Source organism: Schistocerca piceifrons, chromosome 8 (genome assembly GCF_021461385.2).
Source record: "Schistocerca piceifrons isolate TAMUIC-IGC-003096 chromosome 8, iqSchPice1.1, whole genome shotgun sequence".
In the NCBI taxonomy this organism is placed as follows: domain Eukaryota; kingdom Metazoa; phylum Arthropoda; class Insecta; order Orthoptera; family Acrididae; genus Schistocerca; species Schistocerca piceifrons.
The window spans coordinates 226,576,967-226,589,658 of record NC_060145.1 but is presented as its reverse complement, the minus strand read 5'-3'; positions in this window follow the sequence as shown (position 1 = coordinate 226,589,658).

Below are 12,692 nucleotides of genomic sequence, written 5' to 3'. Positions count from 1 at the left end.
TATGAGAGAGTACTGGGTTTGTATGTCAGCTGCACCATTATAGTACAACGCTACCTAGAAGTGACACAATCTTCATTATTGCTTTTACGCTGCACAGTTTCTCTACGTTCTTCTGGAAGGTAAAACACGTTTTGCTAATTACTTTCGTGGCATAGCTACATTGAGACAGGTATTTTCGCAACGCAACAATACGTTACAGTATAGTAATTTCAAGTCACGGCAATGAATTTAATATGTACGATATTTATAGGAACAGCACTTTACTTTAGTACGTGAGAAGGGAAGTACATTGATTTTTGGGGAACTTGATTTATGGACGACAATAACTACGAGACTTGGTACAGTTTTACTGTCAAGCACTGAAACAAGTTTTATTACAACAAGATGCATAGTTAAGCGCTACAGGACACGCATTTGAGTGATTACATTTTGTACTTGGAACAGTTTTAGGAAATATTTTTTAATTACAGTCATAAAGAGAAGGTTTTCAGCGATACTTCATATTACAGTTTTAATCTGTAATATCTTAGGTATAATTACATTATCTCTCATGGGGGTACGCCTACCTTTGTGTACCATGCGTGTGGCAAGCGCAAGGAGCCCTTGCTAATATGGTATTTGCTTATTCAATTTTACACGTCAGTACTATATTGCTCTAACACAGAGATACACAGCTATCTGATCTTTGAAGTGAGAGAAATAAACATTTTCATACGTCATTGACACGTATTTACGTAATTACCCAGTTCTATTACTTTGCATTTATCAAATTGTACTTTGTCCGTATTTTTTGAAATGTTGACATGTATTTTAGGAACCATTGTGATACTACGAGAGCCTTCAGTGGTGCATTTTGTATGGGATCATGATTTTTGAGATATGTTTGAGATAGATGACACTACTGAAACGAGCAGAAAACTTTTTTAGTGGTTTTGAGACTATTGAAAGAAGCTACGGCGATTTTGAGGTTTGAATGATGTGTTATAATGATGTTATTATGACGATGATGTGCATTGTGATGTTGAGATATGTTTATGATCAATAAGGCGATGCTATATATATAAGAGTTATGAAATGTGAGTATATATGCGAATGTGAGTACCAGAATGCCAACGAAAATTTTTGGACACTGTTATTGATGAGATGTGATTTCTACACACCCCTCCCATAATTTTTCAACCTGTGAAATTTATTGTTTGTATCAAATTGTCATTGAAGCAAACTGCTGTCGTAAATATTTTCGAAAAGAGTGTATGTGCCCGGCTGTGTGCTAGCTGCCTAGAAATACCCATTGTTGTGTTGCCTTTCAAATTTAGGTACAGCTTTAGAAAGGAGAGGCTGTTGACCTTGCTATTGCCATTTCTTTGCAGAACGCAACACATACACGGCACATTATTACTTCGCGACATATGAATACATTTTGGAGCTCGTACTTTGAGCTGCTCAGTGACTTGCTTATGAAGCGATGAGAAATATTCTTATGTCTACACACTTAATTATGACAACTGTCTTTCTAAGAGAGTTAAGAGAATTTTTACTAACTTATGAAATGCCATATAGCTGTGAATTAAGTTGTTATGCTTTAATTTGTACATATTTGCTTATTTTATTCGAAGTCTAGCTTCTAGCGGTCCTGGAATATTTGTTTTATGAAATAAAAGTCAATATTTATGTTAATGTGAATACTTCCTGTCAACAGATCCATTAAATAATAATTTTATGGTCCACATTCTTAAAAAAGTGCTCTTGGAATGGAAAGAATAACAAGAATAAGAAGGGACTACTAACAGGAATTTTTTTGTAGAATAAGTTGTTGTGGCGCACCACTCTAGTGTTAAGATGTGACACAGACATGTAAATGTGAATAGACATTTCCCTTGTCTGCATTGCTGTCTTTAATGTAATATTTTTTCTGCTTGTGCTCTCTCATGCTTAGGAATAGGTTACAGCATTGGATGCCGCTATTTGTCAGGCATTGTCCTACTGAATTTTAAGTTATGTTACGGTGTTAAGCCAGTTTTATCACTGATTTATGTTTCTTCTTTGGTGCGTATTGCCTTTTACCAGTCGTAATGTGGCATTTTCTTTGCTAATTTAGATATGCTGCTGCTTGCTTTCCGAATCTGCATTTTGTTGTTGTTGTTTGTGTTTATCGTTTTGGGCTGCTGTATTGCCTCTTTCTCTAGTTTATGAATTTGAGCTCAGTACATTTAAGTTAGATTAAGAGAGGTATGCTATATAAGAAAATGAGTTATGGTGGGTTGGGAAGAAATGCATTGAGAAGCTATAAGGTAAAACTTTGGCCAAAGAGTATTTTACAATAAGGAAGAATTATTTTGAAAAAGGAAATGAACAGGTAAGTTGGTATAGTGACAACAGGTTTAGATGGGACGTTTTTTGGGAACAGATGTTGAACTAAGGGAGATCTCTGAGAATTAAATGAACTAGTTTTGGCTGAAAGTTGTAGAGGGATCAGCATGAAGGATATTATTGAAAGGAGAAATTGAAAAAGTGGTATACAATGCTCGACACAAGTACTGCAGTACCAAATGTTACACTGAAAATAGATCCTGCCCTTTCCTTTTGTGTTATTCCACTATGTGTTTATGTGTACCCTTGTGTGTCTTTGTTCTTGCTATCTCTGTGTGTTTACCTGATAAGATAAATTTGGTAGAATTTTTTTAACTTCCAATACTAAGCTGCATGCACTATGATGAGGAATACTGTTATCTTCAAATTTAATTTGTTTTTCTAACATATTCTTTACTTTTGAATGATGTTCAGACATTATTTATTCTGTTACGTTTTCTTTTAATGTTCATGTGTCAAGTTAATGTCTTTAAGGATATTCTCATTTTCATATATTTTCTTATTTCATAATTCCTGTAATACTCATGCAAATGTTTATTTTTGTTCTCTTTGTAAAGCCTGTATTACTACTAATGTTACTTGTATTATAATGTTCTTTTCTGCAATGATGTTTTCCTTACATTTGTAATTGAATTCTTATGCTGTTAAATTGTGATTGTATAGACACCACTTCTCCAAGTTAGCTAAATAGTAGTGATTCATTTTGGTGCACACTACACGTATAAAATCTCAGAGAGTGCCTGCATATTTGTTGATGATTCAATGAGGGACTGGTTAACAGAATTGCTGGTTCTAAGGATATTGGAAAATAAATTAGTGAGTGAACGCGTGGTGGTTCTTGGACCTGGTATATTATCCTCAGGACTGTTCAATTTAAGCATCGACATCGTCACAATGCATGGCTGCTGGCCATCTCTACAAGGACTACAGTGGGTCTTCACTTTTAGTAGCCCAATACTACCATAATCTCTACAAGTAATACTGTGGGTTAGCTCTGTGGTGACCTAGAAATTCTACCATTATTCTTCAAGACTTCGATTGAATCTGCTATAGGATTGCTCTTCATGTCAAGAGTCAGCACTGTGTTTCCATTGGGAGGACAACACTACTTCTTCAAGTCTGCATGGAAGTCCACTACTTACATGTGCATTTTCTTTTACTGCTCAGACTTTGTTCATAAAACTGTCATAGACTACTCTTTTGACGAATGATTAGGACTGTCTTTATGGACTGTGAGGAGAATTTTTGCTTCAGTGACCAACAGTATATTACTAATTGTGTGCATCTGATCTGTTTGATAGTGTTAATATAAAAATTCTTAACAAAATAGTACTGCTCACTGTACAATACAACTTGTAAAACTTTTTGAGAGGAGCAAGATGACCATGTAAGTAAGAGGTGCATTCAAGTTCTAAGGCCTCCGATTTTTTTTCTCCAGACTGGAAAGAGATAGAAACATGTGCAGTGTTTTAAAATCAGGCCGCGTTCATTGTCAATACGTCCCTGAGATGGCAGCACCATACGGCAGATGGAATTTTACCGCCAGCGGCGAGAATGAGAACTGTTTTAAATACTTAAAATGGCGAGGTTTTCCTTACTTGAACAGCGTGCAATCATTCGTTTTCTGAATTTGCGTGGTGTGAAACCAATTGAAATTCATCGACAGTTGAAGGAGACGTGTGGTGATGGAGTTATGAATGTGTCGAAAGTGCATTCATGGGTGCGACAGTTTAATGAAGGCAGAACATCGTGTGACAACAAACCGAAAGAACCTTGGGCTCGCACAAGCCGGTCTGACGACATGATCGAGAAAGTGGAAAGAATTGTTTTGGGGGATCGCCGAATGACTGTTGAACAGATCGCCTCCAGAATTGGCATTTCTGTGGGTTCTGTGCACACAATCCTGCATGACGACCTGAAAATGCGAAAAGTGTCATCCAGGTGGGTGCCACGAATGCTGACGGACGACCACATGGCTGCCCATGTGGAATGTTGCCAAGCAATGTTGACGCGTAACTACAGCATTAATGGTCCTTTCTTTTCGTCGGTTGTGACAATGGATGAGACGTAGATGCCATTTTTCAATCCAGAAACAAAGCGCCAGTCAGCTCAATGGAAGCACACAGATTCACCGCCACCAAAAAAATTTCGGTTATCTGCCAGTGCTGAAAAAATGATGGTGTCCATGTTCTGGGGCAGCTAGGGCGTAATCCTTACCCATTGCGTTCCAAAGGGCACTACGGTAACAGGTGCATCCAACGAAAATGTTTTGAAGAACAAATTCCTTCCTGCACTGAAACAAAAACATCCGGGAAGGGCTGCGTTTGTGCTGTTTCACCAAGACAACGCACCCGCACATCGAGCTAGCGTTACGCATCAGTTTCTTCGTGATAACAACTTTGAAGTGATTCCTCATGCTCCCTACTCACCTGACCTGGCTCCTAGTGACTTTTGGCTCTTTCCAACAATGAAAGACACTCTCCGTGGCCGCACATTCACCAGCCATGCTGCTATTGCAGTGGTCAAAACAGACTGCTGAAGAAGCCTTCGCCGCTGCCATGGAATCATGGCGTCAGCGTTGTGAAAATTTTGTACGTCTGCAGGGCGATTACGTGGAGAAGCAACGCCAGTTTCATCGATTTCGGGTGAGTAGTTATTTATAAAAAAAATCGGAGGCCTTAGAACTTGAATGCACCCCGTAGCCTGTTTATATGTTTGTATGTTACCAGCGCTTTAGACAGCATCAATATCAGTGACAGCGCTGTGCGCCCTCTGTAAGAGCCTCTGTTGCTGAAAGCACTCGCAATTAGAAGTTAATAGTTGGCAGTGATGGAGGCTAGAATCAGTGTTAGGGCGAGCAGGCAGTCTGACGTGTTTCCGTCACGGTGATTTAATATTGGTTGGACATGGACTGTAAAATGTGGGTAATGGAATTATTGGTGATTATATAATTTTTGGAACTGGATGTCAAGGAATTTTATATAATTTTTGGAACTCGATGTCACATGATTAAGATAAAATGTCCTAAATACATTGTTTGCTCTGCAGCAAAATTGTTCCTTTGCTAACCACATGCCTATCAGTAGTTAGAGCCTACAATAGTTAGAATCTTTTTATTTATCTGGCTGTATACTTGCTGTATTTGCTATATTTCGTGTCATGAAGATTTTCTGTGACGTAAGTGACTTATGATATGTATGGGCTGTTGTTAGGATTTCTTATAATTCAGGGCCATTATTTAGTGTTTATTAATAGTCAGATTGCGTTATCCTTGTACATTGTAGGTCATTAATGAATAGATTAAGTTTGAGCTGTACTTGTCAGGGAAAATTCTGTAGGTCAGTGTTCAAACGATAAAGACAAACAAAGTGATATTATGTCAGTTTCACTCAGCAGTTTTAGAAGGTTCAGTTGCATTAAGCAATTTAATTAAATAATAGAAGTTTTAAGTCCTCTACATATATATGAATTTTCGATAGCAACAGTAAGAGTTATTTTTTTTCTAATATGTGGAGATTATGATGAAGACCCATAAACGAGTATAGCTTCACTAATCAACGCTCTCTCATTAATACAGTAGAATAGTCTAAGTCAGAAAGCTAATCATCCACTTCATAATTTACTTTGTAAGAAAATAAAATACAACCTTGGGCTTAATTAACTTCGAAAAAGGAACCATTCATGGTAGAAATCAAAACCACATTAATTTTAAGCTGAGCTTAACTTACTCGCCTTTTTATCACTATTGAAGCAGTCATTCTAGACATTGATATTGGCACAGTTTGCTCGCTAATCCTGCAAAACCATATTTTAGTAATAAACTGAGGATACTTTAGCAAAAGCCTATCCTACTCCATTTTTGTATTTTTAACTTTGCCTTTTGCTACTCCTTTTATATTAGACAAGAAATCACTTTTAAACGCTTCAGTACAAGAATTGTTCATTTATATCAGGATACTCGGTTCAGGTAGCACTTAGGTGATGATCTTGCATAGATTCGTGATCAGGATACAAAATATGATTCCGGACACGGATTTATACTGTTCTGATTATTATCCCTGCTAAGCAGGGATGGCTACAGGACAAATGTAAGGATGTAGATGCTTGTCTCACTAGGGGTAAGATAGATACTGCCTACAGGAAAATTAAAGAGACCTTTGGAGAAAAGAGAACCACTAGTATGAATATCAAGAGCTCAGATGGAAACCCAATTCTAAGCAAAGAAGGGAAAGCAGAAAGATGGAAGGAATATATAGAGGGTCTAATCAAGGGCGATGTACTTGAGGACAATATTATGGAAATAGAAGAGGATGTAGATGAAGATAAAATGGGACATGCGACACTGTGTGAACAGTTTGACAGGTCACTGAAAGACCTGAGTCGAAACAAAACCCCGGGAGTAGTCAACATTCCATTAGAACTGCTGACGGCCTTGGGAGAGCCAGTCATGACAAAACTCTACAATCTGGTGAGCAAGATATATGAGACAGGCGAAATACCCTCAGATTTCAAGAAGAATATAATAATTCCAATCCCAAAGAAAGCAGGTGTTGACAGATGTGAAAATTACCGAACTATCAGTTTAAGAAGTCATAGTTGCAAAATACTAACACGAATTCGTTACAACTGGTAGAAGCCGACCTTGTGGAAGATCAGTTTGTATTCCGTAGAAATGTTGGGACACGTGAGGCAATACTGACCTTAAGGCTTATTTTAGAAGCTGGATTGAGGAAGGGCAAACCTACGTTTCTAGCATTTGTAGACTTAGAGAAAGCTTTTGACAATGTTGACTGGAATACTCTCATTCAAATTCTGAAGGTGGCAGGGGGAAAATACCGGGAGCGAAAGGCTATTTACAATTTGTACAGAAATGAGATGACAGTTATAAGAGTCGAGGGACATGAAAGGGAAGCAGTGGTTGGGAAGGGAGTGAGACAGGGTTGTAGTCTCTCCCCGATGTTATTCAAACTGTATATTGAGCAAGCAGTAAAGGAAACAAAAGAAAAATTCGGAGTAGGTTTTAAGATCCATGGAGAAGAAACATAAGCTTTGAGGTACGCCGATAACATTGTAATTCTGTCAGAGACAGCAAAGGACTTGGAAGAGCAGTTGAACGGAATGGACAGTGTCTTGAAAGGAGGATATAAGATGAACATCAACAAAAGCAAAACGAAGATAATGGAATACACTCGAATTAAGTCGGCTGATGCTGAGGGAATTAGATTAGCATATGAGACACTTAAAGTAGTAAAGGAGTTTTGCTGTTTGGGGAGCAAAATAACTGATGATGGTCGAAGTAGAGAGGATATAAAATGTAGACCGGCAATGGCAAGGAAAGCGTTACTGAAGAAGAGAAATTTGTTAACATCGATTAAAGATTTAAGTGTCAGGAAGTCGTTTCTGAAAGTATTTGTATGGAGTGTAGCCATGTATGGAAGTGAAACATGGACGATAAATAGTTTGGACAAGAAGGGAATAGAAACTTTCGAAATCTGGTGCTACAGAAGGATGCTGAAGATTAGATGGATAGATCACATAGCTAATGAGGAAGTATTGAATATAATTGGGGAGAAGAGGAGTTTGTGGCGCAACTTGACAAGAGGAAGGGACCGGTTGGTAGGACATGTTATGTGGCACCAAGGGATCACAAATTTAGCATTGGAGGGCAGTGTGGAGGGTAAAAATCGTAGAGGGAGACCAAGAGATGAATACACTAAGCGGATTCAGAAGGACGTAGGTTGCAGTAAGTACTGGGAGATGAAGGAGCTTGCACAGGATAGAACAGCATAGAGAGCTGCATCAAACCAGTCTCAGGACTGAAGGTCACAACAACAACAACGATTATTATTAAAACGACATACAAATTAACTGGTCCGTGCCCATATACATTACTGAATGTATGACGTTAGTGAAGCAGGGGATGACGATTGGTAGCAAGTGACATGGCGGCTAACTGCACTCAGGGCTCTTGATGGTAAAAGGGTCTATGAATCTCATCATGGCGTCGGATTTACATATTAGACCTATTCCTTTATGCCGAGGATACCAAATAACAGTCAGATCCACAACCGAGGCTTTTACTTTATAAAGCAGCTTCCAATTGCCTGTCTTAGCACCATCGAAGTGTATTGTGCTACGGCTAGCCACATACTGCTTACCCTTCACAAAAAGTAGCCGCTCAGTTCGACCTCCAAAACCACCTTTTACATCGCGCCATTCCACTTCCGTAATGTGGGGACTTCGCCACAGCTGGTACATGTTACAAATACAAATGCCCCAAGCATGAACCAGCTTCCAATCAACTTTTCTTTTTATGAATAGACGCGTATTATTAGAATTTATCAGTCTAAGATATTCTTTCGCTTTTTTTCTTATACACATTACAAAACTCAGATTTTCTTGGCGTAGCTGAAGGACTTCAAATAACAAATAATACGCACTCAATAATTGCAGATTCACAGTTACATACACTCCTGGAAATTGAAATAAGAACACCGTGAATTCATTGTCCCAGGATGGGGAAACTTTATTGACACATTCCTGGGGTCAGATACATCACATGATCACACTGACAGAACCACAGGCACATAGACACAGGCAACAGAGCATGCACAATGTCCGCACTAGTACAGTGTATATCCACCTTTCGCAGCAATGCAGGCTGCTATTCTCCCATGGAGACGATCGTAGAGATGCTGGATGTAGTCCTGTGGAACGGCTTGCCATGCCATTTCCACCTGGCGCCTCAGTTGGACCAGCGTTCGTGCTGGACGTGCAGACCGCGTGAGACGACGCTTCATCCAGTCGCAAACATGCTCAATGGGGGACAGATCCGGAGATCTTGCTGGCCAGGGTAGTTGATGTACACCTTCTAGAGCACGTTGGGTGGCACGGGATACATGCGGACGTGCACTGTCCTGTTGGAACAGCAAGTTCCCTTGCCGGTCTAGGATTGGTAGAACGATGGGTTTGATGACGGTTTGGATGTACCGTGCACTATTCAGTGTCCCCTCGACGATCACCAGTGGTGTACGGCCAGTGTAGGAGATCGCTCCCCACACCATGATGCCGGGTGTTGGCCCTGTGTGCCTCGGTCGTATGCAGTCCTGATTGTGGCGCTCACCTGCACGGCGCCAAACACGCATACGACCATCATTGGCACCAAGGCAGAAGCGACTCTCATCGCTGAAGACGACACGTCTCCATTCGTCCCTCCATTCACGCCTGTCGCGACACCACTGGAGGCGGGCTGCACGATGTTGGGGCGTGAGCGGAAGACGGCCTAACGGTGTGCGGGACCGTAGCCCAGCTTCATGGAGACGGTTGCGAATGGTCCTCGCCGATACCCCAGGAGCAACAGTGTCCCTAATTTGCTGGGAAGTGGCGGTGCGGTCCCCTACGGCACTGCGTAGGATCCTACGGTCTTGGCGTGCATCCGTACGTCGCTGCGGTCCGGTCCCAGGTCGACGGGCACGTGCACCTTCCGCCGACCACTGGCGACAACATCGATGTACTGTGGAGACCTCACGCCCCACGTGTTGAGCAATTCGGCGGTACGTCCACCCGGCCTCCCGCATGCCCACTATACGCCCTCGCTCCAAGTCCGTCAACTGCACATACGGTTCACGTCCACGCTGTCGCGGCATGCTACCAGTGTTAAAGACTGCGATGGAGCTCCGTATGTCACGGCAAACTGGCTGACACTGACGGCGGCGGTGCACAAATGCTGCGCAGCTAGCGCCATTCGACGGCCAACACCGCGGTTCCTGGTGTGTCCGCTGTGCCGTGCGTGTGATCATTGCTTGTACAGCCCTCTCGCAGTGTCCGGAGCAAGTATGGTGGGTCTGACACACCGGTGTCAATGTGTTCTTTTTTCCATTTCCAGGAGTGTAGTATAAACCTTATTCTAATCGATGTATGTGTTACAGTGTGATACAGCCCAAAGTGGGTACACGGGGCAAACATGTTGAGTACTTTGCGAAAACCTTAAAATAAGTATGGAAACGGTTAGAACGTGCTAATACAAAAGCACTGTACCGTGAATAACGCATTGGGCAGGGTAAGAGTAGGTTACCTCAATACAGAGTCGGACAGTAGATCATACTGGCCAATACCTATACCCCAAAGGATAAAACTACGAAATTCTTGACAAAAGTTCAAATATATTTTTGTCCAAGGAAAGTTACTCATGCATAATAAGCAACCGTTCACGATACTCGTATGGATTGGATTCGTACTAGAAAATAACAGAATGTAGAGGACACAACGTATGAAGAAGTAATATAGGAAAATAATATTAAATTATGATGAGAATCGTTGTGGTAAAAGGAACCAAAGGGTCAGAATAAATGTAAACATGTAAGATAGCTCATTAATGGGTTAAGAAATTGTACAACTTCGGACGAATTTTGTTAAATTGGAGGGGCGTATTACTAAAAGAGACAGTAAGGGAACAGGACAACATTGCTCATCACTAGCCAGTCACTAGGCGTAAAAATTACTTCTTGGTTCGTCTGTCACAAACACTTGTGTGTGTGAGTACGAGCGAGCTCGGTAGAAAAGGATAGACGAGTGCAGACCACAGACCAACCTCCCTCTGTTACTCTCGTAGCATTATGGAAGAAGCTCTAAGGAGATCGAAGCAGCAACCACGAGGGGTTTGACAAGCAGTTAGACACTGAAAGGATTTGGTTAGTCAAATGTAGCAGAACAGAAGAACATGGCCAACTCCCAAAGAGCAAACCCGATTCGGCCATAACGAGTGATGTCACAAAGCAAGGCCTCTGATCAGCATCATAAATACTTCGCCTACTAGGTTAGAATCAGATGATTAGTAGGACCGACGGCATTAATGTCGTTTGCACTCGGTTCTGTGATTATTGTGTAGTAACATGTTGTGTATGAGATTATTCCAATGCTGGTAGTACAAGATGACCACCGATCCGTAGCTATAGAAGATGGAAGCCAGCCTCCAGTACCAGATGATACTCATGTGTAGTCCAAGGGTCTACTAACACCGTTCAAGTCTGGGGCAAAAACTGCTGTGAACTCTAGCGTCACATGGATCAGATGGCCTGCCAAACAGGCGGGCCAGGTTCAGCTTTCGGCATCTGACATCGTGGTCTATCGAATGGGACAAAATGGGCAGTGACCTGTGAGAGACAGAATACACCCCCAGTACGGCGTGTGAGTGACAACATAGACGCACTGTGGTCACTACCATTTCCGAGCAGAGCTTCTGACGGGTCGCGCCTTCCACACCACATGTGGCAACCAGCTTACTAGAAGTCATTGGCCTCAACACAGGGTTGATGAAGCAAGATACGATAGCCCGAACCAGCCACTGTGTTCAGCACATGCTTCGCCGGCTTGCTAAGCCATGAGCCGCTGTCGAAGATACGGCGACGAGATGTATTCAGAGAAGCGTACGAAGTAATATTTAGTCCTGTTTTACTGCCTCTGGCGACGCCACACTGGTTCCTTAAGCCTTTGTCCTGACAAGCAGTAGAGGTTTCCATCCAGATAGTGGGCGACCCCTACAACAACCAATGAGACAACATACTAGATAGAAGACAAAACCGTGTCGAATATCATTTAGACAAAGAGGATCTACCATATCTCGCATTCGGAGTTTCTATGATTGGCGTGAGTCAAGAAATCCATTGCCACACGATACCCTTACTTATCCAACAGTAGCAACAACTGCAGAATACATCGGTTATGGAGAAACGCAGAAGGGTCTAGTTGGTTTACGCCCTAAAGCACTTCACTCACCTGAAGAAATGAAACTGCGTCATTAGCCGCACCCGGACACTGAAACTGAAATAAATTCAGAGGCAGCTATAAAAATCTGTGCCCGACTGGGACTCGAATCCGGATTTCCCACTTTATGTGAGCGGTCGTCTTAACAACTTTGACTATCCGAACACGCTTTGCTCCCAACTCGTCACACTACATTCGAAGCGTCCTTGTCCATTACCCTCACTGCTCGCAGTCTCGCACTGAGTCCCAAAAGAGTGCGGTTGAACAGTGTATCTGCACTGAATGATCTTTAATTGCCGACAAGGCATGTATTTATTTGTGTCGGGTCCATTTTTTCGGAGAGGTACGAAAAAATAGATATCACAGACAAAAAATTATTTACATTCACTATAAACTAAATCAACACATTTTCGGGATTGACGCAAAGAACTCCTGCATTTCTTTGTTATAAGTGGCACTTGTTTCTACTATACAGAAGTCCCACGTCGTATGAGAAGCCTCGTGTGGAACAAAGGTTTAAACAATTGCGACTGTTCATCGATTATTTTAAGACATGTTTG